Genomic DNA, 25,551 nt, shown 5'->3' on the forward strand with positions numbered 1-25,551 from the left:
ATATTATCTAGCGTGTACATTCTGGAAGAAAGGGTGTTAATGCTATTATCAATGACAGCAAGCACTTTTTCCAAATTTGCTTGATCAATAGCTCTTAATCTAGATGCAGCCTCAATTTGCGATAGTTTCCAAACTTCGTTGTAAACAGCATACACCCATCTTTTGGACCTGCCATCCACAGGGCCCTTTACAAAATCATTCAAATCCACTTTGTCATCTAGTTTGGACAAATGAATTTTAACAGATGCTAAGGTGGAGTGTTGCAGCCAAGTCTGACATAATTTACCTACTGAATAGGTAGTGACAGAATGGGAAGATTCAAATCGGGGGTCCACTTTAACCTGTGTATAACCGGGGAGGAGACCCAGAAAACGATGTTGACAGGAATCTGAACTTTTCTGCCACATCAACCATCCTTCAGGATCTAAGGCTGAAATATTGAAGGTCGTGTTAGTAACTAATGACTGCATTTCATTAGGGGCAGATCTGTGCGATTAGCCCATGTGGGATAAGCACCCAGATCAGGAATAGTCAGGAAATTCATCTTTTTAGAAGTAGCCAATCCAAAGCAGGTGGTTTGAAAAATAGTAGAATTAAAAAACAACAGGTGGTTAGGTATAAGGCATGCACGATGGAGTGCTTCCTCGCCTTGTACCTGCCATTCTTTAGAACCCCAAACAGATTTAAGATCAATGATATCTTTCCACAGCTCATAGCCCCCTACAGCTAATTTATCCAAAAAGGACTTAGAATACAATAATTTAGTGTGGGTTAGTCTTACTTTGGAATTTGGCTAAGCAGCCATTGTAAGATAAAAGGCTTCAGGTTTAGAAACACTGAAATCAGAAAAATACGTAAATTTCTCAATTAGAGTTTTGGAGCTGCCCTCAATTGGGGCTGGACAATGTTCCCATTGCATATAATTAACGATATTTCTAAATGCATTTGCTTTATGCAGGAAATGATTGCTATAGTGTTGGTAGCAAAACAACTCTGCATAATTTACCGTGTTCAAATACAAATCTTCAGCATCAAAGGCAGCATAATATTTCAAATCAGAAAAAAGAGCCTCTACGGCTTGGACATCCCAATCATCAGAGGTTATGTTTTGTTTCACCACATCCCCCATAGAAATCCGAAGCACATTGGGGACATTAACCACCTCCGTGGGACCATGAATTAGAAATTTGACAGCATCCTATCTAACACAGGCCAGGCAGTAATCTTAACAAAAGTCTGGTCCCTCTTCATTATGTGTGATGAGGAGTGGGGTGCCAAAGTTCCATCAATTAATTTAATTGTAGTTCTTTCTGTTAGATAGTATCCATTTACCAGACGGAAAAATACAACCACAAATCCAGTCGACATAAACAAAAAAATAGATATGAGCACCAGCCAAATGTAAGTCCAGGAGGGAATTAAAAAAAGTATTTTAAAACAAACAGCAAAAATAGAAATTTTTGATGGGGCTTTTGATGTTGTAGAGCTAGTGTCAAATGAAAAGCGTGACTGGTCAACTGCACTTGATTGTAAACCAGGCAACGACACATCTGTGGGATAAGTATACTCAGTATCTTCAACTGGACAACCAGCCGGTGGAGGCAATAAAGGATTAGTAACTGTATGCATCTCGATGGCAATGTCAGGCCTGTTGGTAGTTGCCGGAGCCAAAACAGATTTTCTCAGCATTGCTGGACAAGAGACCGCTGGAGTCATACTAAGAAGAATTGGCCACTCGCTGTAGTTTGACATTGTCAATGGAGATACCTGTTATCCTTGCAGCCAGGAAGTGGAGGTAAAATGACTGTTCTTGTACCCTGCACGCCAGGCACTGGAACTGGTGCACGATAAGAGGGGCAGAACTCCTTCTTGTTCTCCACCTTCTCACGGACCAGGTCGCCAACTCGAGGTAGCCAGCCAACTACCGGAATCTGAAGTGCAGCATCAGTTGTGGAGGGCAAGTGTTCCTTTGCAAGACTGTCTCTGGTCTCTTGTAGATTCTGTAATACAGCAGAATGATCATCTACATCAAAGTGTCGGCCAATGCCGCCATGTCTAGACCATCAAGGTCCGGGACAAACATCTTTATGCCAAAGAGCATTTCGTATGGGGTCCACCCACCCAGAGACCTTCTAGGGAGATTATTAAGTGCGCGTTGAACGCTATACAAATGGGCCAACCAGTTCCTGCCAGTACCTGAAACCCTAGCTGTCAGGGATTGCTTTAAGTCACGGTTCATTCGCTCCACAACACTGTTGCCCTCATTCCGGTATGGAGATGAAAATTTGACTTGGACCCCCAAAGATCTCATGGCATCCTTGTACGCCTTAGAGGCGAACGCTGGACCCTGGTCTGAATGAAGGGTACCACATGCAAATATTCCCACAAAGACATGCAAATCCCTGATGACAGTTCGAGCATCAGCACTCCTTTGTGGCCAGACCCATAGAAAACGTGTGCACGAATCCACTGCAACTAAGATATACTTATACGCAGTATCAGAGGAGAAAGGACCACAGTGATCTAAATAAACACACCCAAGCGGTTTATTAGATATGTACAACTGTGTTTGAAGTGGAAGCGCAGCAGTTGAAGGACTCAATCTGCTTGCAAATGTCACAATTAAGGACATAAGCACGAGTCTGTTTATACAATCCGCGCCACCAGTAACGTTGTTGTAAGATGGCAACAGTCGCTGAAACGCCGACATGGGCAGAGGCCATACCTTTGTGAGCCGCTGCTATCAAGGAAAGTCTGCAGTCCACGTTAGGAATCAATCTGCCACCAACATTGTTAATTCTCACATATGGAACTTTATCAGGACTTAAATCGTAAGAGTATTTAGAAGGGAAACCACGAGGGTAATTATCACCCTTCTCTGTTGCAGCAATCGCTGCCATGATGTCATCATCAATCTTACTTTTGGATCTTGTAACTGCTGCTACTAGATATGTTGCCACTGCTGTTTTCGCTGCTTCAGCCGCTAAACTGTTGCCAACAGCGTGGACACCTACGCGATGATGCCCAAGAGTGTGAATTACATTCACGAGCGGCAGATGTTGTTTAAGCTCTGCGACTCGAACCCAAAGCATTTTATGTTTGATTTTGCTACCTTAAGAATCACGATATTCATTTTGAGACCAGAAGAATAAATTGTCGTTGAAAGACTGAACACAGTGAAACGAGTCACTCACTATAAGAGTAGTTGCTCAAGGATCAGCAAACTCTAGTGCAAGCACCAGAGCCTGTAGCTCCGCCAACTGGGCGGTACAATCACCCAATGTCTGCGTATGTACAACATCAGATTTGAATTCACCATTCAAAAAAGTACCAGCCACTATTGCCCAGGCCGCTGAGTAAGCATGCTTAGATTCCGTCGCCGGTTGCGCCGAACCGTCAGTGTAAATGATACAATGGTAATCCTCAAGCAGTCGCAAGGACAGAGGAGCGGGATGAACAAATTCATACTGCAAATACTCCTGAGTCTGCAATGAGGCATCATAGATGAAAGTGACATCCGGAGATGTCAAGGAAGTGGCCCACTGTATCCAACGTGGATGCAAAGCTTTAGAATTTGGTACACTGACCTTCGTCACTGCCTCAAGGGCAGGATACGGTGTTACAACCAACATGCGTTTTCCCTGCGACAGCGCTCTCTCTTTCAGAATCACCACCTGCACTGCAGTCAAAACTTTTTTGACAGTGGAAAAGCGCATTTAAGCCGAAGTGTACAAATGTGACTTGTAAGCAATAGGGACTGTGTCCCCTTCATTAAACGTCAAGTACGTGAAACCCACTGCGCCAGGCACAATTCTTATTACCAGGTTTGTGTGGTTATCACGTGTCAATAATTATTTAGATGCAAGAAGATCAGCCTGCAAAGATTGCAGGATAGCTGAATGTTCTGGCAGCCAGCTTGATTTGGTAAAGGTAGGTTGTACCAAGGCATATAGCGGCTTGATACGCTGGGCATAATCGGGAATGTAAGTAAGCCCGAAGTAAAAAAAGCCCAGCAAAGACTGTAGCTTTTTCAGAGTTGCAGGAGCATGCAAACATGCGCATTTCTCCAGGAAGTGAGGTGCTAAACCTCGACCTTCATTGTTGAGTTCATAGCCCAAAAACAACACTGTATACTCTGCAATGTGTGATTTTGCAAAGTTAAATTTGTAACCGAAGTCCGCAAACATGACAATGATGCAGTCAACGTGACACAGATGCGGCCATAATTCGTCTTCTGTGAGATAAATATCATCAACATACAAGTACGCATCAGGGTCAATGCTCTCCAACAGAGAGACTACACACGCGGCAAAGACTCCAGAACTGTTTTTGTAGCCCATGGCTAGTCGTTTAAACTGTTTCTGCTTGCCACCGGAAGTAAAGGCTGTCCATTGACTACTCATAGCGGACAGGTTATGGCTATAAAAGCCATTGGAGATGTCAAGTGTTTTAAACCTTTTTCTCACGAGACTATCAACGAGGGCAGAACTGTGGGTGTTTTTTCCCACGCACGTTTGACAGTGAGAGTTCAAATGCTGATAATCCACAACTAGGCGGTACGACCCATCAGGTTTGGTTACAGTGAAAAGAGGATTTTTCATGGGTGACACACATGTTTCAATTGCACCTTGATATTCCAATTGCTCAAGGATTTCTGCGACGTGAGATCTAGCTTCGCGGCACATGGGATATTGAGGCTGTGGCATAGACCATAATGGAATCTCATGGCTTGGTGATAATTTATCCCACCCGACCTGAGTACGGTACAATGCTGGAGCAAGCAGTTCTGAGCTTGCTCCTTTGGCGCAGTGTGCGCGAAAGACGGGAGGATTACCTCCTCCCCTCTAGGAGCGGCCAAAACGAAAGCTGGAGGCCAGTCTGCCTCCATTAATAGAATATCATATGTAGAGGTCAGATGTTTCCAAATGATCCCTTTTACTTTACGCTGTATGTCACCTTCAATTAAAAGGACTATGTCATATAGTCTGTCAGGGGGAGCCACTCTAGTATCTGCAGTTTCAACAGTAATGAACGTGTCAGTTGCTGTCCCCTTCAGATATGGACGCAGTGCTTGCCACACTGTTGTAACTTCTGCTGCGCTGTCTAGCAGCGTTAGTGCCCATGTCATGTTCCGAATCTGCGTTCTCACTATCTGTGGCATACAGCTCTGTTAGTGCAGCAACTTTCTTTTTCTGAAATGGGGTCGTTGTCGTGCCAATTAGTCCTGCTTGCCTTTACCCTCAGCTGGACGGGGCTGTTCACATCCTTGGGTGGCACCCCGACCTTTGCCACGGTCTCCTCCACTGGACTGGGAGACCGATGTTTCCTGTGAAGAACAAGGAGATCGTTATTCAGGAACCTGAAATCTATCAGGAGACCTAATTCTAGTGCGATCGCGCAAGTCATATGTGCGTTCAGTAGTCGCTTGAACCGGTGACGCGGGACGAGACCCCTGTTTCTGTTACTGCTTCCCCTGTTTCTTAGTTTTCCAATTTTGTTTATGAAAAGCTGGACGGTCGTCTTTAGTAGACGTCACCGTCTTAGTCTGCGGTTGCGCTGTTGTTTGAGCAAAAGGCTTAACCCCTAAACTATTGCGTCCGATGGTCTTATAAGCCTCCACAATAATTTTCGGTAACTGCCGGGGTTTATCGACGTTGGCAACGAGGTACAGCTCATTCGACTCTTGAAAGTTGACCGCATTTCCCTTGACGTTAGCAAGGATGAGTGTAGCCACTACGTCGAACACACCGACAAGCCTCATTCCTAACTCGACCGCTGCCTCCGGACAGTGTTGATCCTGAACACGTTTGATCACGGAGGGCAGTACAGCCATAGACGGTGTGCCGAAGCACTTTGAGTAGACTGCTGCAAACACTTTACACCAGTTGTCACAATCTGTTATCTCCGGTACTAAGTCTTTATGCAAATTAATGGTAAGGATCTTGTGTTTTTCCACAGGAGTAGAATTCGGAAACACCGCTTCCAGCTGGTCAAATTTCTCAGCAAGCCAATAAGGCATGTCGTCCTTATTTTGGGGGCGCTTGCCCATTACCGAATTAACCATGACGAAACTAATAGTAATCCCGGCCGGTCCAGCTGGATGCGCAGCAACCCCAGGTGCCCCCACCTGGACATTACGAGAGACGTATTGCACTAAAGCCCTATGTACCGTAATTAATGCGGTATGGAGCTGACGTAAGTTATCCACCAGGGCTTGCAAATAACGTGGATGTGGCGCCATTGAACCAAATACGATGCTGCCAAGCTGAAATGGGAACTTCCTGCATCCTATATGGCGTGTAATTAGCTGGGACCGCCGTAGGAGTGTATGAGTGAAACGTCACATCATCCGCATTCACCTCCCGAAAAGTAACCAAAGAGTAAAATAGCTGATAGGGATATGATGCATCGGCACTCACTACAAAGATTATAGACATCCCATTGTTAGGCACGCTGAACTGCGTCAAGTGATGCCGGAGAGGTGCCCGACTATGCGCTGCAATAGCGACTTCAACCATAAGGGCGTAGAAAAGAAAAACAATTTATTGTAGACCGAAGCACAAAATAATGGGTAAAAAACAAAGTGAAAACCTTTTTAGTTGTCAAGCTTGATAGAACCTTTATAGTAAATATTTTAGGTAGGTTTAATCCATCACTCCCGTCAACCGGAAACAAGAGTGAGGGTATCGTGGACTAATATAAGCACTACTAAGACGTCTCAATCATAAGACCAAAACATTAGGTGCGCCATGTTGCAGGGATTCTGCTCATGCACAGAACTATGCACAGGAAACGAGGACCTCAGTGAATTGTGGTGTAACAAAAAACACACCTCAGGACCCAGACCCCTTATCCGACTAGCATCAGTGTCTCATTCGTTCTCCGTATCATTTCGAAGCTACCAATGATTAGACAACCCAGAACAAGCGACTTAGAATACTCTCAGGAATGGTGGGAAGCAGAAACACCTTTTCGTTATTATTCTCATATCAGTCCACAACAAGAGTAATCAGAGACACGAAAAAGTTTGAAATGTTTATTTTTAACTACGTGCTCTAAGATGCAGTACTTTGGCTAATATAAGTAGACAAATGATTATAAATAAAATCATCAGCATTGTTACAATACCATAGAAAATAAAGGGAGAAATCATCTTAAAAATGATAGTGGCAAACAAGTCCTATAATACTTTGTGAACCACCCTCCCTTGGATAGTAGAATAGTTTTATAAACTAATAGAAGGTCTCTAGGCTTGAACGGGGGACCCCATACCTCAAAGATCAGCTTAAGTGAATCACATCACAGGATCAGCTCCGCTCTCTGTGTCTGGAAAGGTTTTCTCCAAGTGTCTGAATCATGCATGCAAGTGCAATATTAAAGACACCCGAGTTTCAGTTATTTGCAGCTGTGTGCGTGTTGTGTCTAGAGCGTGGGTCGAGCAACCTGAATTCAACAGCACACATTGTTATTTGACCTTGACGGTTTCTGCACAGAGTGTTCAGACTAAGGTTGCGGTGCACGTCTAGGTATGTGAACAACAGCCCGTTCTCATGTGAAGAAAAAGCAAGCAAGCAGTTTTACTTATAATAACAGCTACATGTAGTGTCGTGTGCAAAAGCAGCAAAGTGGCAAAATGGCGTTTAACATCTAAAGCGCTTATGCTAACATAGCAATGTGTGCAGGCAAAAAACCCTGGCTTCACTACAGCACTGTATTGTTGTACACCGCTGCCAGTGGTACCAAATCCAAATGCGTCACTTTGTTAACTAATTACTCAGTTGTCTCCCTTTGACCTGCCTTCATTTGGGGACATTGATTGTTTTAATGAATGGTTCTTATTGTCAATTGGTGCAAGGCAACAGATTTTCTAATGGATATCAGGGATGTATTGACTATTGACCAGTGGTGGCCGGTAAGTTGTGGAGGAAGTGGGGTGGATGGCACACACTCTCATGCACACTCACACATACACATAATACTCAAAGCAATGTATTCACACATGCACGCACACAAGCACATCTATTCACAACACTCTTCACCAAACATTCATACTGACACACACAAACACATCTTTTCACAACACTCTTCACCAAACATTCATACATACACACATGCACACATACATGCATGCGCTCATGCACCAAACAGTTTAAAAGAAAAACAAACACTTACCTGCAGCCAGCTCTGCCTCAGAGGTACCAGGAGGCTTGGGACGGCTGCCTTCCCTCATTGTCTGACCTAAGGTCAGTCAATGAGGAAAGGCAGCGGTCCCAACATCATCGCAGAGTGGGATGGGTTCAGTGAGACTGCTGACCGCACCCCACTCTGTGATGAAGTGTCACTGACTGACACTCGACCCTGGGCGCTTCAGGGCTTAAAATTGAAGCGCCCAGGTGCAAAGCTGTCAATAATACTATCCTCGTCACTGAGGATAGGGCCTCAAGGACCTTTGCTAAGCTGAGGACGTCATGCCCGCAGGAGCTGTGACTTCCTCAGCCAAGCAAAGTTCAGCTCAGGCAGCCAGGAGCCTTCGCTAAATAGGCATGTCTGGCTCCTGGCTGCTTGAACTGAAAGTGAGCAGCCTGACAAACACTGTTCATGAGGGGCGAAAGGTGGAGGGGCATGGCTCTCAGCCCGTCAGCCCCAATTGACTGGCCATTTCTGGTATTGACCAAACTATTAGATCTGGATCTATCTAAGTGCCGCAAGCATCTGGAAATGTTTGGTGGAAAAAAGGAGGTCTAAGGCAATGCAGGGCTAAGCTATATGCTCCCAGATTAGCGTGCATCCCTGGCTTCATGACATGGACACTCCCCTCCCCTGTATGGCTTTGATCATCTCTGATGTCTGTGGGCATGGTATAGGAGGTAGCACTACTAACATTTGATCGACTTCTTGATGCTTCTGCTGCCAAATTTCCTAATCTTGGCTGGCAACTTGATTGTTCCACATGGTGCCTAAGCTGGTGGTCTAAAAGTCTTTGGGATAGTCTGTTTGCATTTGAAAGCTCCATTAGTCTACTAAATGTATTATTAATTTGATAGTGTAAAGTTCACTCCTCAGGTTGCTAATCAGTGCTATGAAGTCCTCCAAATTCATAATATCTTGTGCTATGACAGAATTAAGAGGCTGGAGCTTCTAACCAATAGGACTAACCAGCAGAGCATATCAATTAGAGTATGTTAAACTAGGCGTGGTAGGTGATGGGGAAGCTGATTGGTAATAGAGAGTGGCTGGTCGATGATGCTGTTTATGGCAATGCCTGTTTCGTCCAGTGCTACAACAGATTGAGAAATTTGTGGGCCATGGCTACCCTTGTATGCCTTGTCCTAAAAAAAAATGAGTTATTTTTAGCTATAAGCCTTGTGTACCTGGCTGTTTCCTCCCTTTATTTATTGTGTCCTCTACCTCATCAATAAAATTGTCAGCATCCCATAAAGTGTAATCTTCTGCTGCATGTCTCTTTTTACCAGCTTTGACTCCTTTCCAGGACCCGGTGCTGTTGGCTATGTATCTACTGCAACTTGGGGGGGGGGGTGGGGCACTGACAGTGACGTGCCCTTCTCTCTAGCCCATGTCACGAAAGGTTCCCAGATATCTTTCGGGTGGGACGCTAAAGGAATTAGGTCTCAAAAGGCGGCTAATTGTTCTTGGCATTATGAAATGTCATGTATCCAGGTATCTATTTTAGGGGCCATGTTAGCCCCCCAGTGTATGGCCAGCCTGCGTTTGGCGAGCAGTAGCATCATAGCTGTGAGTCGACCCATCCCAGGGGGGACCTCCCCGACATGTCCCAGCAGGGCAACCAGAGGTGTGCATTGCAATCTAACTCCCATGACTTCGAGGGTGATCTCGTAGACTCTCTTCCAATAACGGGCAATGGGGGGGCAGGTCCATGCGACATGTGGGAATGCTGCCTGTTCTTGTTTACATTTCCAGCAGTTCGCGTTTGGGCGTAAACCCATTTTATGTAGCTGTAAGGGTGTGTAGTACAGCCTGTGTAGAAATTTTAAATGAATAAGTCTCAGCATATAATTTGGTGATAGGTACCTGAGCTGGGAACAGCAAAGGACCACTGTTTGTCTGTGGGGACCTCGCCTAGGTCTGTTCACCACTGCTCCAGTGCCCGAGGAGTGGTGAATGGTGTGGCTAATTGCATTAGATTGTAAAGTCTAGTGACTAGCATGCAGGGTGAGGGGATGGTTAGTACATTTTCTAGTGGTGCCAGTGTGGTTGGGGCCTCTGGAAATGAGCTGTGAAGTGTTTTGCATGTGGCTCTAAGTTGGAAATATAGAAGCAATTCTAGAATGGGCATTGAAGCTTCTCCTTGATTGTGCAACCTCTCCAAAAACGTACCCCGTGGGTATAGATCACCTAGTGTGATAAGGCCCATCGCTCGAGCGCGACTGATAGCTCCTCTTTCTTGTAAAGGACGGATGAGTGGGGGGTGTGCGAGTGGAGTAGAGGGCGCATAAAGCAACAGGGTCCCGACACGCCTCCTTACGCTCTCCCAAGCCCAGCGTAGCGTCTCCTCAGTGTCCACCTCCCCATTTGTTTTGTGGTAGGGTTAGTATAAGGCAGTCTGAAGTGGAGCAGGTTCTGCCATGCCTTTCTCGATAGCTACATGCAGCTGAAACGGAATTGGGTGCACACAGAAGTTGAGATTTTGAGCTTGTACGCACAGTGCATATAGTTTGAAGTCTGGAGCACCTAGCCCGCCAAGCGAAAGCGGATGTGTCAGTTATTTCCACCCAGCACGTGGCTGCTTCCCAGCCCAGACCAGAGCGATCATCATGGAGTGGAGGGATCTAAAGAAGGCTTGTGTGGGGGGGATTGGGACATTTGCAAATAAATACAATAACTTGGGAAGGACTATCATTTTGGTTATCACTATTCTGACGGCCAGGGACAGCAGCAAAGCATATCAGAATAACGATTTGCGCTCCAGCCACTCCATTAGGCAGCCATAATTCATGCGCCAAATTTCTTGTTTGTATCTGCTGAGACATGCCCAGGTATTTCACTGATCCATCTGCCCAGGTTAGTTGGAACTCCAGCTCCGTTGCGAGCGGGGCATTGGTCAGGGGAAGGAGCGACGCCTTGGCCCAGTTCACTTTTACTCCAGACATGCCCCTAAACCGGAGAAACTCCCTCAGCACTGGATTCAGATTTTCGTCCGGTTTGCGAATGTATAGCATGATGTTGTCAGCATACATTGATATTATTAAACCTCTGTCTGTGAATCCAAGCCCCTTAGATGTATGGTGTTGGCACATTCTGGCAGCTAGGGGCTCCATGGCCACCGCAAAGAGCAGCGGCGAGTGGGGGCATACCTGCCTGGTACCGCAAGTTATTGGGAATGATTCCGACAATAGTCCATTTGCTTTCAATTTTTCGGTGGGATCAGCATCGAGCAGGCATATCAACTTGATGAAATTGGGACTGAACCCCATCCTGGGTAGAATGTTGAACAGGTACGCCCATTCCAATGAATCCAACGCTTTTGTAGCATCAAGAAAGGCAGCAATGGCTGGTAATAGTGGATCAATCTGGTGTACAACAGCAAAGAAGGTGTGCAAATTCTGTGCCATGGATCTGCTGGGTATGAATCCAGACTCATGAGGTCTGACTTTAAGCGGGAGGAGTGGCTGCAACCTGTTGGCAAGTAGCTTGGCGAGAATTTTGGCATCCACATTGTTTAGTGAGAGTGGACTGTACGAATCACAAAGGTTGGCTGCCTTGTCTGTTTTCAGGAGCAAGATGATCACTGCTTCTTTCATTATGGGTGGCAGAGAACCGCCATCTAGAGATTCTTGATAAACTTCTGGGAGGCGGGGTGCAAGCTCGTCCATGTAGGTTTTGTAGAAAGAGGCCGACACTCCTTCCAGGCCTGGGGCTTTCTCACATGACATACTGCAAATAACCTGTGCGATATCCTCCGCAGAGAACAGCTCATCCAGATAGGCCCGGTGAGCCTCACTGAGCCACACCAACTCAGTGGAATCTAAGTATGTTTGTAGCCCAGGGTGGGGGGCAGTCTGTGTGGCATTGTGTAGAAGTTGGTGAGGTGCACATGCGTGGCCAGTTGACCCCTGAGTGTAGTGGAGTCCTTGTCTAATAGTTCGGTAATGTATATTGGGGATGATTGCTGTCTGAGTGTATTTGCTAAGGCTCTACCTGCCCTGTTGCCCTCACCATATCGTCGGGCTCTAGCATTTTTCCCCGGAAGCGAGTCTCCATATCCGCCTCTACCCCAAATTCTGAACTTTTCCCTCTAAGTGTTGTGAGGTGCGTAAGTTCACCTGATTGATAATGTAAGAGCCCGGTGTCTAGAATGTCCTGCTCCAGTTGCGTCAGGGTTTGTCTGATTGATTTTAGGACCCCAGATTGCTTGGCAATGCACGCACCCTTTATAACTGCCTTAAAGGCTTCCCACAGTATGGAGGGGAACTCCACTGAACCCTCGTTGATAGAGAAGTACTGGGTGAGTTAGCTGCGTATCTCCTCTCTAAAGGCTGTGTCATGTAGAGCGTGTGGGGGGAGTCGCCAGCTGAATGCACTAGGCAGAGGTTGTGGTGCATTCCAGCATAACACCACCGGGGCGTAATCAGATAGTGTGCGCGGTAGGTGTTTAGTGTCCGGGGTCCATGACATGACATCACCCGAAAATAGCCAGTAATCTAGTCTAGACCAAGCGTTATGGTGCGATGTTATACATGTACCCTCTCTGGCAATCCGGGTGCCAACTGTGCCATATTTCTATGAGTCCGTTATTGTGTATTACAGCAATCATTTGTTGAGTGGCTCTGGGATGCAATTTGCGGGTAGACCCCACTCTATCTATGTGTCTTGCAGGGTTGTGTTGAAGTCCCTGCCCTATCTTACTGTGTCACTAACTGGCAATACCACTTTAGACCAAGCGGTGAAAAAGAGGTTGGGGTCATCCTGGTTTGGACCACAGGCAGCCACAAGCGTCACCTGGGTTGCCCTCAATGTGCCACTCATGATTACGTACCGCCCCTCCCTATCTGTTAATGCGTGCTCCTCTAGCATAATTGGAGTACGGTGCTGAGTGTACCTCGCCCCAGTATCTATTGTTCAGCTTTGGGTCCGCCCCCACCTTCATATGGGTCTCTTGCAAAATGCATACATCGATTTTATGCCAAATTAGATATGAGTGCATTAGCCTGGCTTTCCTGAAGTCATTCAGCCCTCTGATGTTCCAAGTGAGGAATTTTGCCTCAGTCATGTATCTGCTGTTGTGCTATACGGTGGGCTACGTGTTGTATTGCTGTGAATAATGAGATGAGCAACTAAATGCAGAAGCTTGCTGTTCTTTTGCAGCGGGTACTGCCTGGGTACGATGGCTTGAGATCTAACTCAACAAAGTGTGATGAAATTAGCACCCCTCTTCTGAAAACTTAGTAACCGCCCTGTCCTACCCCCACCCACACCTACCCCCCAAATAGGTTTTGCTACATTGCCAGCCCTGAATTTGCTGTGTGCAACCAAACATCAAGAAACATGGGAGTCCTCCCAGTGGGTCCTGGGTTGCCAGCATACTCCCCCACCGGATGGTAGGGTAGCCAGCTCATGTTAAGGTGTGCGGATTCTGCTCAACAGAGCTTTAGGTAAGTGAATTTTGGAGTGGTTTATTTCCACTGATTTACATCGAGCACAGTTTTATAGGAATGATAAACAGGGCTACTCTGCTGACAGTACATATCAAGTGGAAACGGTTCTGCTAGGTGCATTGTGGTGCACTCAGTCATTGCCACTTAGATCACGCTCAGAGCTGGCTTGTTGTGAGGAGTGGGGGAGTGCTTTTTGGTGCTGATATGCTTTGTAAATTTTAATGCTGCTTTGGTGTCCGTGAAGAAATATCATAATGGGAGACAACACTGAGCCAAACAGGTCACCTAGCAAAGTGGCGGTGCTCTCAGGTAAGCCGATAATTCCGAGGTTGTTGCGCCGGGAGCGCGCCTTCAAGTCCTCGTTTTTTGCCTGTATAACCGCCAGAACTTTTCCCATTTGCAGTATCTGTTCTCTCGACTCCACCTGAAAGTCAAGGGCGTCTGAGGATCTGTTTTCCAAAGTGTCCAGGCAGCCTCGTGGGAGTCGACCTGCTTTTTTCCCCTGTCCAGGCTGGAGTGCATCAATTTTATTGTCTATGGTCTTTATGCTGGAGTGAACATCCAGCAATATGGTGCGCAAGTCATCGTCTTTTTTCTCCCCATTGTCTCTGGCATTAGAATATGTGTCAGGCTCTGAGCAGGCATCTGCTGTGCGGGTCAATCGTTTATTTTCAAATGGGAGCTTGGTTTGCTTTGGATTATTTTTCCCCATTCTGCCCGGTGGTGTACAGCGGCAGTGCAGCACAGTTGGGGCCGATGAGTACACCAGCCCCGGTGGCAATCTGCAGGCCCTCGGTATGATTATGTTAATTTGCTGTATGTTTGGAGGTGGCAGAGGTGTTAAAGACTAATGTGACAAGCCTTCTTTCCAGTCAAGCAGCTGCCTCCACTTCTGTAATGTGCTGATAGTCCTGGGCCCTATTCTGCACACAGGCTACAGTTGGGGGGGGGGGGTTGGGCTGCAGGCGTCCCCTCCAGAGCACAAGGCCCAGCCGCTCGAACTCCCCCAGCCGCGCTCCCGCAATTCTAGTGCCTTGGGGGAGCCAGCCAGCCGCACCTCTGTCCAGCCGGACACAGCCCCACCCTCCACCCCAACGCCCACTCGCTTGTGGCCTACCTGAGCTCTGGTACCCGCCAGCAACCCCCCCGTCCCACCTGGGGGCCAGCGCGGGACTGCCTAGCACCACATAGGTTGCGGGGAGAACCAGTGGGCCGGCCGCAAGCTCTCCGGGCCCACAGTGGTACGCACGGTGCCTTCGTGCGTGCGTCGACATCACTCTTCGGGGTCTCACACAGCACTGGCATGGTACTGCCGGGGCCAGGCCTCGGTGCAATGACTATCGCCACCCCCACTTCGCGTGGGGGCCGCACTGGAGAGATGCAGGCCTTCCTGGCAGTAGCAGCCCACCACCAGCCCCAGCGGTGCTACGACACAGGCCACACCACAGGCCGCGATACAGGTTAGAGCGGCAGTTGCGTGTTTCCGGGCAGCCTTTTGTTAAGCATGTCTCCCACACCACCCAGCAGCAGCCAGCAATGCTGAGGGGTGATCCCCCAGCAGGTCTCACGGTTTGCAATCCAGGCCCAGGCGTTGTTGCGGCTGAGCTCCTGCCGAGTGTGAGGCCTGTACACGCTCCGATCTCCGAGGTGTCTAGAGTTGCGGTGGCTTCAGGCGGCAATTTACTGTACTCGCCGTATTCCACCAGATTAAAGTCTGCACCTCTTACATGCCAGATCCCAATTTAAGAACGCAGATTTAAGAGGATAAATGGGCCAGGTCAGCAGTGCCCCTCTAGCAAGTGGCCATCTTGCAGCACGGCGAAGCCACGCCCCGAATACCATTTAATTAAATCTCAGTCTTGCAATGTAGATAACAGTGTATGGGAAAAGTATTACACGTATTAAAATACAGCTGCCCATTTTTCTCTGAGCCTCCAAGTGCCCCTTTGTCCTTGAAATATTCACAATACATGTATGCTACAGATTCCTGCCTCTTAGGTTCATTCTGCCTTTATGGCATAGGCCTGTGGGTCCCTGCAGAGGGGACCCTTGCTCACGGACTTCTCCAGCTCCTTCATGCAAAGAATAGGCAGGATGTGCGCCTGTGTCTAGGAACTAGAACACCTTCACATGCACGTACAAGCATCCATTTAAACGTGCACTGAGAAGTCCCTTACAAGCAGTATCTAGCAGAAGAAAGGGATGACAGCCATGTGCATAAGAGGATTTTCTACAGGGGCCTTGTGGAGAGTCTATTTACAATGGCCCACTTAAACATGCCACCCACAGCTCTGGTGCTCAGCTGCCCTTTAACTCAGTCAATAAATATCATCCCAAATTACTGATATTGGCATCGCAGTTCCATCTGCTGATCATCAATACATTATTTGTGTTGATGGGACATTCTTCATGTACCTAAAAATCATGACTTGGGTTTGATAAGTCTTTCTCTTTAAAAAAAAATACAAACTTGAAACACAGCATGAGAGGACATATTTAGTGATCACCACATGTGCCTCATAATTCTGTGCTTTTTCTCCATTCATGTAACAGCAATGTGTGGAAATTCAACATTAACTTGTCAGCCGAACATGAACCATGATGAAACCTGGGAGACTTTTACCACTATGTGAGTCTTGACCAAATATTGTTATTTTCCATCTCACTTATATACTTAAATCGATAGACTCTTGATTTAGAGTCCCTGGTGGCTGCTCAAAGGCGGCCTAAGGGTGTAAGTGCTTCTCCCCACAGAATCTGCCAACACCCCCAGAAGCGCCTCTTATCCTACTCATCAGTGGAATGGGTGGCAGGACCCAGTGCTGATGGAGAAGTCTGTCCTTTAAGAGTATGACCATTCAGGAATCACCGAGGGTTCTCTGCCTATCTGCAGCTGGATGGAGTAACCCTTAAAAGTATAGGTCCCACCCCATAGAGCACGAGGGCATGTATATGCTATTTCTGTAGCGCCAACCTTGCCAAGAAGCAGCAGTTCTCTGCTACTGATGAAATCTAAATCTAGGCCTAGATGAAATACATCCGATAGGACGTTACCGGAGATTTCTCCCTTCACAAAGACATAGTCTACCTAATTACAGGAAAAACTAGCAGCTTAGATCCTTCACAAATAAAATCAAAGAAAAGGAAAAGAAATGTGTATGGACATAACAACTCAGCCTGGGACAGAGAGAGGGAGGTCCTGTAATGAAGATGACACCTTGGGCAGGGAAGAAAAATACAGAATTGGGCATCCCTGGGGAACTTTCCAGTTCTAACAATAGACTGCTCTGTCCATAGGGGGCAGGCATAAGCACATTTGTGAACATATAAGGAACAAACGAAGGACATAGGACAATGTTCGAACACAATATCATGGCAGAAGTTATGCAATGCTGCTCCTTTGAAACTGCAGATTGCAGCAGCAAGCTATAAATCCAGCATATTGTGTACATTTATTAGAACATGGCCGCAATATGGTCTGTAACTGGAGAGCCCCTGGGGCTTATGGGTGGTGATGAGACAATGGGCAGAAACGGCAATTAGCAGTCTTGTTATTACTTGCTGATTTCACTATGGTAAAAACATTGCGGCAGATTTACAAGAAAGTGACGCATCTATAGAGATGCGTCACTTTCCTTGCACCACCCTTAAAAATGCTTGTGCCACCATGGATGCGCCGTATTTACAATACGGCGCACCATGGTGGAAGGATTGACAGATGCGTCAGAAAGTCTGATGCAGCTGTTGGGGCAAAAGTCACGCATTGCTGGAGTCGTGTCGCAAGCATGATGTAACTCCAGCAATGCATTTTGTGGCCTATTCCCACTACACTGCGTTACTCCTTACACCTGCTTCAAGCAGGCTTAAGGTTTTGACGCAGTGGCGTCCTAAAAGTGACGCACTGAAATCTTGTAGATGCGTCACTGCGCCACTTTTACGAGGCTTTCCTGCGTAGGAACGCCCCCCTGCATACATTATACCTGACTCAGGTATAATGTGACGCAGGGCTTTACAATGTGACGCATCTCCCTAGATGGGTCACGTTGTAAATAGGGCGCATTGTTTGCGCCGCCGTTGAGTCAAATAAAGTGACGCAATGGTGGCACAAAGAGGCGCAAGGGGCTTGTAAATCTGCCTGATTGTAAATAAGCACACAAAGTCAGAGTGCACAAGGAAGCTTCCAGATGTCAGAAACCCTTGTTGTAAAAGAGACTTATTTATTGTCGCTTCTTTAGAGCTGCAGATGTATGCTGCAGGCCCGTGGCTCACACGAGTCACGACGACCACTGGGGCTGGGCCAGCACCAAGGGGAGTCGGAGAGTCGGGAGATTAGTGATGATGACTCAGTGAGTAGTCTGTAAGTCTCCCTCTCTCACACGTCTGGGCCATCTCCTGCCTCGCCCGAGGTCCTCCATCTCAGGATACTACTACTGACAGTGAAGTCATGGCCCAACTACTGCGCCGGTGCTACCGTTCTACTGTTGCTCACTCACTGGTGTCAGAGACACATCACATTAGCCCGACTAGAAAGAAACAGACCCGTCAGTCATCCCAGATTTATAAGGAGCACTGCGGGGGCTGGCCAATACATCTTGCCAGTGTCTTCATTGGTAGCACTTTCACTCGATGCTAGATTGACGGCCCTGCAAGTGACTGAGAGGCTCAGTCCCACAGTGCAGAGGTCAGATACATACAATGTATCTAGAAAATAAGGACTACACGCAGTGCTGGTCTGCCCGGGTGGGGTTACCATAGCAACAGGTGAGAGATCGAGTTCTTTTCAACAGGCCCGGGACCAGCTGACAAGCAATCATGAAGCAGAGCTTGCTTCAGCGGTACAATCAAGCTATGCTCACAGTGGCTGAGTGATTTTATGTCACCAGAGTGCCTGCAAAGGCTGACAAACAGCCCGGGGTTGCAAACGATGTGTCAGGGGTTGCAACAACTAGCTTAGGGGTCACAGTTGAGACGCCTGGCCAGCAGTAGCTTCCCTGCTATAGCTCAGGAGCATTCCCCCCCAACCAGCCTCAACATTTTTAAAAATAAAACGATAATTAAATGTGTTTATTATCGTTATATTTTTCCTCCGTTGAATGAGTCTTGGGGGCGAGGCTATCGTGGGGTAAGTCATGAGGGGGAGTGGTGAGACTGCCTTCAGTGCACATGTTGGTTTGGCCAGTCGTCTCAGGATGGTCAAACCGAGATGCGCACTCAGTTGTCTCCAACCCGAGCTGCGTTGCCGGACTGGAGGCAGTAGGCACAGGCTCCCAGTTTCCATGAGAGCGCAAATCCAGAGTGCTCAGGCCAATCCTGATGCTGCTTTCATGAATGAGTGCAAAACACACAAGATGATGGACGGAATGTTGCACATTGGCAAAACATTCACCCCCAGTCACAGATCTGGGTTTAATCCATCATTATTTTGCTCACCACGCCACCCCAGTTCAGACATGGCCATATGCAAATAAGGCTTGACCCTGTGCCTCATGGCAACAGTCCAGCCCGAACTGCCAAGCCATGTCTTCCCTGGACTGGAATCAAGCATCCCAGGACTGGTTTCGGGGTTTCACCCCTCTTCAGCCAGGATAGCTTGACTCCAGTGGCGTAGTGAGCACAGGACCCACATCTGGGCATACTCTTCCCACATAGGGCGAACAGCAAAACACACAAGATGATGGACGGAATGTTGCCCATTGGCAAAACATTCACCCCAGTCACAGATCTGGGTTTAATCCATCGTTATTTTGCTCACCACGCCACCCCAGTTCAGACATGGCCATATGCAAATCAGGCTTGACCCTGTGCCTCACGGGAGCAGTCCAGCACGAACTGCCTAGCCATGTCTTCCCTGGACCGGAATCAAGCATCCTAGGACCGGTTTCGGGGTTTCACCCCTCTTAAGCAGGATAGCTTGACTCCAGTGGCGTAGTGAGCACGGGACCCACGTCTGGGCATACCCTTCCCACATAGGACGAACAGCAAAACACACAAGATGATGGACGGAATGTTGCACATTGGCAAAACATTCACCCCCAGTCACAGATCTGGTTTTAATCCATTGTTATTTTGCTCACCACGCCACCCCAGTTCAGACATGGCCATATGCAAATCAGGCTTGACCCTGTGCCTCATGGGAACATTCCAGCCCGAACTGCCAAGCCATGTCTTCCCTGGACCAGAATCAAGCATCCTAGGACCGGTTTCGGGGTTTCACCCCTCTTCAGCCAGGATAGCTTGACTCCAGTTGCGTAGTGACCATGGGACCCACGTCTGGGCATACTCTTCCCACATAGGACGAAAAGCAAAACACACAAGATGATGGACGGAATGTTGCACATTGGCAAAACATTCACCCCCAGTCACAGATGGGGGCTTAATCCATCGTTATTTTGCTCACCATGCCACCCCAGTTCAGACATGGCCATATGCAAATCAGGCTTGACCCTGTGCCTCATGGGAACAGTCATGAATGAGTGCAGCATCAGGATTGGCCGCAGGGGAGGCTGGGCTCTGTGCTGAATCGAGGAAGAAGCAGAAGATCAAAATTTCGGCAGGCGGCGATGCAGCAGGTAAGTTCTTTTTTTAACTTTTTTATTTACTTTTTTCTTTGTCCGAAAAGCCACTCTGCCGGCACACCAGGCACAACTCTCCCTGGCAGCCCCTGATTGAAGTCCATGCAATATGGGCATTTGTTCACAGAGAGAATGGAGTTAAGTAGAGAATATCTTTATTTCTCAGTTGTTTTCTCTGCGTAGCTTTTTACATCAGTCATTTCAAGAAGGTTTCGCAAATAGCAGCGAATAGGCCGCAGCTTTAAAGCACTCTGACAGTCAGACATGCATCTGTAGACGCAGAAGGAGGTTTGACTGCTGACAATTGATAGACGAGGGAAGCCCAGTCATGCTGAATGCACCAGAATTTCAAGCTTCAGTTTTAATTGAAGTTAATCTTACGCAGCAAACATTGTCGAGCTGCTGACAAGGACATGGATGGAGGATCTGCAATGCTTCGAGCTAAGGGGCATATTCACAAGGACTTATCTCCAATTTATCTTCACCTAAACGCATCAAAAGTGGAGATAGATTTAACACCCCATTCACAAGCCGGTGCAAACTGCAGACATCGCCAGTATTCTCACGATAAATGCCCCAAAATTTATCCCCACGGTGGACACCACCAACTAACCCTAATGAGATTCAGAGTAGGCGTTCCCATGCAAAAACACACGAAAAAACCACAACACCACTTTCCCAATGAACTTCCAGATCTGCAATGCGAACCAAAAACAGGCGATAAGCCGCGGTAGCAGCACGGAATTAACACCTGCCTCCTGCTGACGTTAAGCAGGACAACTACTTGCAGCATAAAAGGGAGCCCAGCCAAGAGCCACACCGGAAGACCCACAGATGCCATGGAGACAATGATCATGAAACACGGATACCCATGAGGGCTACATCACCCACCGCAACCACACCAGGCCCACCACCACCCCCAGGACCCATCCCGCCTCCCCCCCCCCGGAACGCCACAGAGGCAGCGGACACAAAGACAGCGGACACACCTGAAACGCACCTGCCGCCCAGACCCAATGCCAGAGGAGGACATTGCCCACCACAGGCCCAAAAGGACAACCATCCCCCGCATCCTGACCCACATCCCCCACCTGCTGATGGTACTAACCCAGAAGACAACCAACATCCCTCAGCAGACAAAGCTGCCGGATGCGCAGCACATGCCGGACTCTGGTACCATCCAACCCACAACTGCCAGAGTCGGAGGAGTCACACAGCCAGCCACATCCAAGGTCATCACACCTGTCCTGGATGCCAACATCAGCCTGGTACCCCAGCACCCCCACATCACCCACACTGCGCAGGAGCAGCTGGAGACAAAGCATGGCCCCTATGCCATAGCAGAATTCCCTCACATGTCAGGGACAATCAGCTGCACACATGTACCCCTGGTGCCCCCTGCCCACACTGCACACTACCACAACAGAAAGCACATGCATACCATGAATGTGCAGGCAATAGTGGCCCGCCCAGGACGCCTCAACAATGTCATGGCCAACTCCCCAGGCAGAGTGCACTAAACTCACATCTCTCTACAGTTCATCATCAGCCAGCGCTCCCAGGATGGCACACATGGAAATGCAGTGCCCGTTGGTAAGTCCAAAATAAACACACCACACACCTCCAGCCCACAGTCATGCAACTAATGACACTGCCAATGGGCACGCAGCACAACTACATTCAACATGACACACAATATGCCAACCGACCAGACACGACAACACGACTCCATTGGGAATCCGGCCTTGCCATGCCCACAACCCAGCCATGGCATGGCACCACAGACACACAATAGCAGGATGTGAGGAGAGGCATGGAGCAGGCATGTGCGAGAGTGGCAAGTGACTAAGGAATGTGAACCTACCCAATGCCAGGTGTGGCATGGAGGTTCCATACAGACCACAGAGTACAAACCACAGAACTGGCCATGTGGTGATCAACTGCTGGTGCATGGAGTAAAATGACCAGTGGACGCTACCATGTCCCCACAGGTTGTGGGGCAGAACGCAGAAATGTTGCACGTTACATCTGCCCCTGCATGCGCATGCGCAGTGGATTGGAACTGCATACGCCAGGCCTGCGTAGGGGTGTGAGCAAAAACCCTGTCGCACTGGTTTTGGTTCTCATTCGGAATGGACAACGCGTCTGCAAGGGCGGCGCCTCTCAGCCCACCACGAGTCCTGCGCAGAGCGCGGCGGGGCCTGCGTCCCTGTGCGCCTGCTGCACCCCGGGCCACTGGTCTCCAGACCCGTCAAGCCTGCCTAGCGCACCAACGAGGCTCCGCTCGCCTGCCTACACCGGCGTGTGTCAAAGAGGGCCCACCACGTGCCGGTGAAACTCCAAGCACCAGTCCCACTACCTCTACAGCCTCTGCAGACCATCGCGGGACCCCCCGACTCTGGCCCACATTACTCCTTTCTCATTTACATACTCCACCAGCGTCCCTTTTGGCCCAGTAGGTCCCTCATGTGGAACTGTGTCCTGAGTCCTGAATGGCAGTGACCCTAAGTCCGTGGCAGCGGCCACAGCATCAGACTCCCTTCGATCAGTGAGGCATAATTCCATATCGCAGGCCGGTGACACGTGGTGCCACAAACCCTGTTCAATGGAAGCCAGCGACACGTGGTGCCGCTAACCCTGTTCAAAACAAGCCGGCTACATGTGGTGCCACTAACCCTGTTCAACGCAAGCCGGCAACACAGGGATGAGGGCTCAGGCTTACCCTGCAGTCCAGTAGGTCCCACATATAGGATACATAGTCGCGAAACATGAATGGCAGAGTCCACACTAGTGAACGCACAGAGAGGAGTAAGAGGAAGATGCGGCTCAGTACGGACGAAAGCCGGATCCAAGTCACGGAGGTGATCGAACACTGACAACTGACCTGGTGCCATCAACCCTGTTCACCGCAAGTCCGCGTCCCGTGGTGCCACTGAACATGAACTACGCAGGCCGGTGGGGCCATCCAACCTAAACCGGCGACACTCTGTGAATGGCCCATGCTGACCGCTGCCTCAGGCCTACCCTGCGGTCCAGTAGGTCACATGTGGAACTGTGTCTTGGGTAAGGTGTGGAGGAGTCCACAACATTGGACACGCCTCATCTCATGCCGCATCCCCTAACAGCACTGGTGCGCAATGAGTCATGAGCACCATCTGGTTGGACCTTGGTGGCATCTTCATCTTGCTAGACCGTGCTTGGTGTCCGACATGTGTCTGTTCCATTCATCTCCAGCATGGTGACTGTTTCAGCGTGGTCATGCCCGGGGGTTACACCTTCCACTGTCCACCGAGACACTCTGCGACAAGCCCCTTTGTCATATATGGAAACCTGCTCTGTACTCGTGACCCTGCCCCAGTGCCCCGCAAGTCAGCGGCCCGTAGCAGTAGGCCCGTGCAGGTCGCTGTGCATCCAGCACCACTAATTCTGTGCAGCACATGTCATGGGGCCTTTATGGTTAACTGTCCTTTACGATGTACACTGTTGTCGATTTCTGACTGCACCAGGCAGCCCTTGCCGGCTGGTGTGCACAAACCCCACACACATCCAACACAGGTGTCACTCGGTATGTGTGCCTGCTAATAAATGTGGCCATGCGCATGTGCCCGTAGCCATTCACACCATCTGAGCAAGTGTGTTTGTATGGTCATTGTGTAAGCATGATGTGCACGAGCCCTGCAACATCACATGGTGATATCTTCAGCAGGCGTTACCATGTCACCTCAGCATTGGCAGTGACCCTGGACATGTAGCTTCGCACACATCCCCCTGCCTGCACAACAGCGTTTGCTGCTCCAGTGTACGTCACGACAGTGCAGGGGTGTGCTGATTGGGCAGGGGGAGCAGGACTTGGCTCCGACCTGGCCTTCGACAGGAAGTGCGGTAAGTGTGTCTCTGTGTTAGGGTGTTGTCGCTGCCAGGGCCACAGTAGTCGTTGTTGCAATGTGGCATGCACCAGGAGGGCGGGCCGCACGTACGGCAACATGTAGGAGCGTAAGACCGCTCGGGGGCTTAGCACATGCATGACAAGTGTTATGTGTATCCGTCCTGCTGATGCATGAGTTAGTTGCCTGGCCTCATTCGCAGCACGATCACAGCCAGCCATGGGCTGTACACATGTGTCCACCCTGTCCGGACCATTGGTCTACTGTCATGGGGCCGCACACCTTCAAAGGCCAGTGTCACAGGGTTTTTGGCATGCCGCTGGACATGAGCGGACAAGCATTACAATGGTGTGCCATATGTTTGCATGTGATGCAACCCCGCAGCGCACACAAGTGCGGGGGCTCGTGGGAGGGAGGAGCAGCTGTGCGTCAAGGTAAACTACAGTGTGGCCGCTCATGTGCCATGGGCATATCATCCATGATTCCCAGGGTCGCAGACCTTCCACCATACCCACGACAGGCCTCTGTACATCTCCTGTATGCATGCAGATGGTGAAGTTACTGTAGGGATGAAAGGTCCTTTGTCTGCACTATCAGGCAGTAGCACATCTGCAGCTCTGAGCAGGAACTTGCATGCATGTGGCCAGCACCCCCTGACAGATACGATAGCATTTGCTTGCGACTCCCACACTACGCACTGCCCGGTGTGAGACCTACGTGTACACATCCCACGCACAGATGTCCTTGGTCATAGTTAGCATGCTTGAAATGGCCTTCACACGTACTCTCACCCCACCCCAGGCCTGCACCCTTTGCACACAGACTGCTCATTGCACCGAGCTGTGCCATTTCATCCCCAGGACTGGCCCTAGACAAGCCTGTGCCACTTCCAGCAGAGCTACTGATGCAATGGCCGACCATACCGGACACATGCTCGACCCCAGTCACGTGGACCTTTATCGTGCACGTCTGCTGCATGTTCTGGGGGCACTGCCGTTGGCGGTGCTGCGGATCAGTTACCGGCTGAGCTTCCGCCTTGCGGGCGTCACCTGCGTTCAGCTTGTGTTGCATTGTCGCTCATGCACATTCGAGTGGTCCATGGATGTCTGCCTCTCCAACGTAACAGTAGCTGACCTGGATTACGACGTGTGTGTGCGTCCCCTGTTGGCCCACGACCAGGAGTGTCACCGTGATACCCGTTTATGGCATGCATGGATGTTTGGCATGCAGGCTGGAAACTGGACCTGGGAGATTGCACGAGTCGTCGTGTGCAGTGAGCACATTGAGCCACTACCCGATTGGGCTTTGGTGCACATTGGGTCCAGTGGTTGGAGTCAGCACATCTGTCCGGGTCAGCTGATAGATTACATCAACATGTCAGATGTGGTGGACAACGATCACTCATTGGAGATGTTGGCCTATGCAGCTGCACTCGCGTTCATGGACGAGTGACAAGGTACC

The sequence above is a fragment of the Triturus cristatus genome, chromosome 7, assembly GCF_964204655.1.
Source record: "Triturus cristatus chromosome 7, aTriCri1.1, whole genome shotgun sequence".
NCBI classification, from domain to species: domain Eukaryota; kingdom Metazoa; phylum Chordata; class Amphibia; order Caudata; family Salamandridae; genus Triturus; species Triturus cristatus.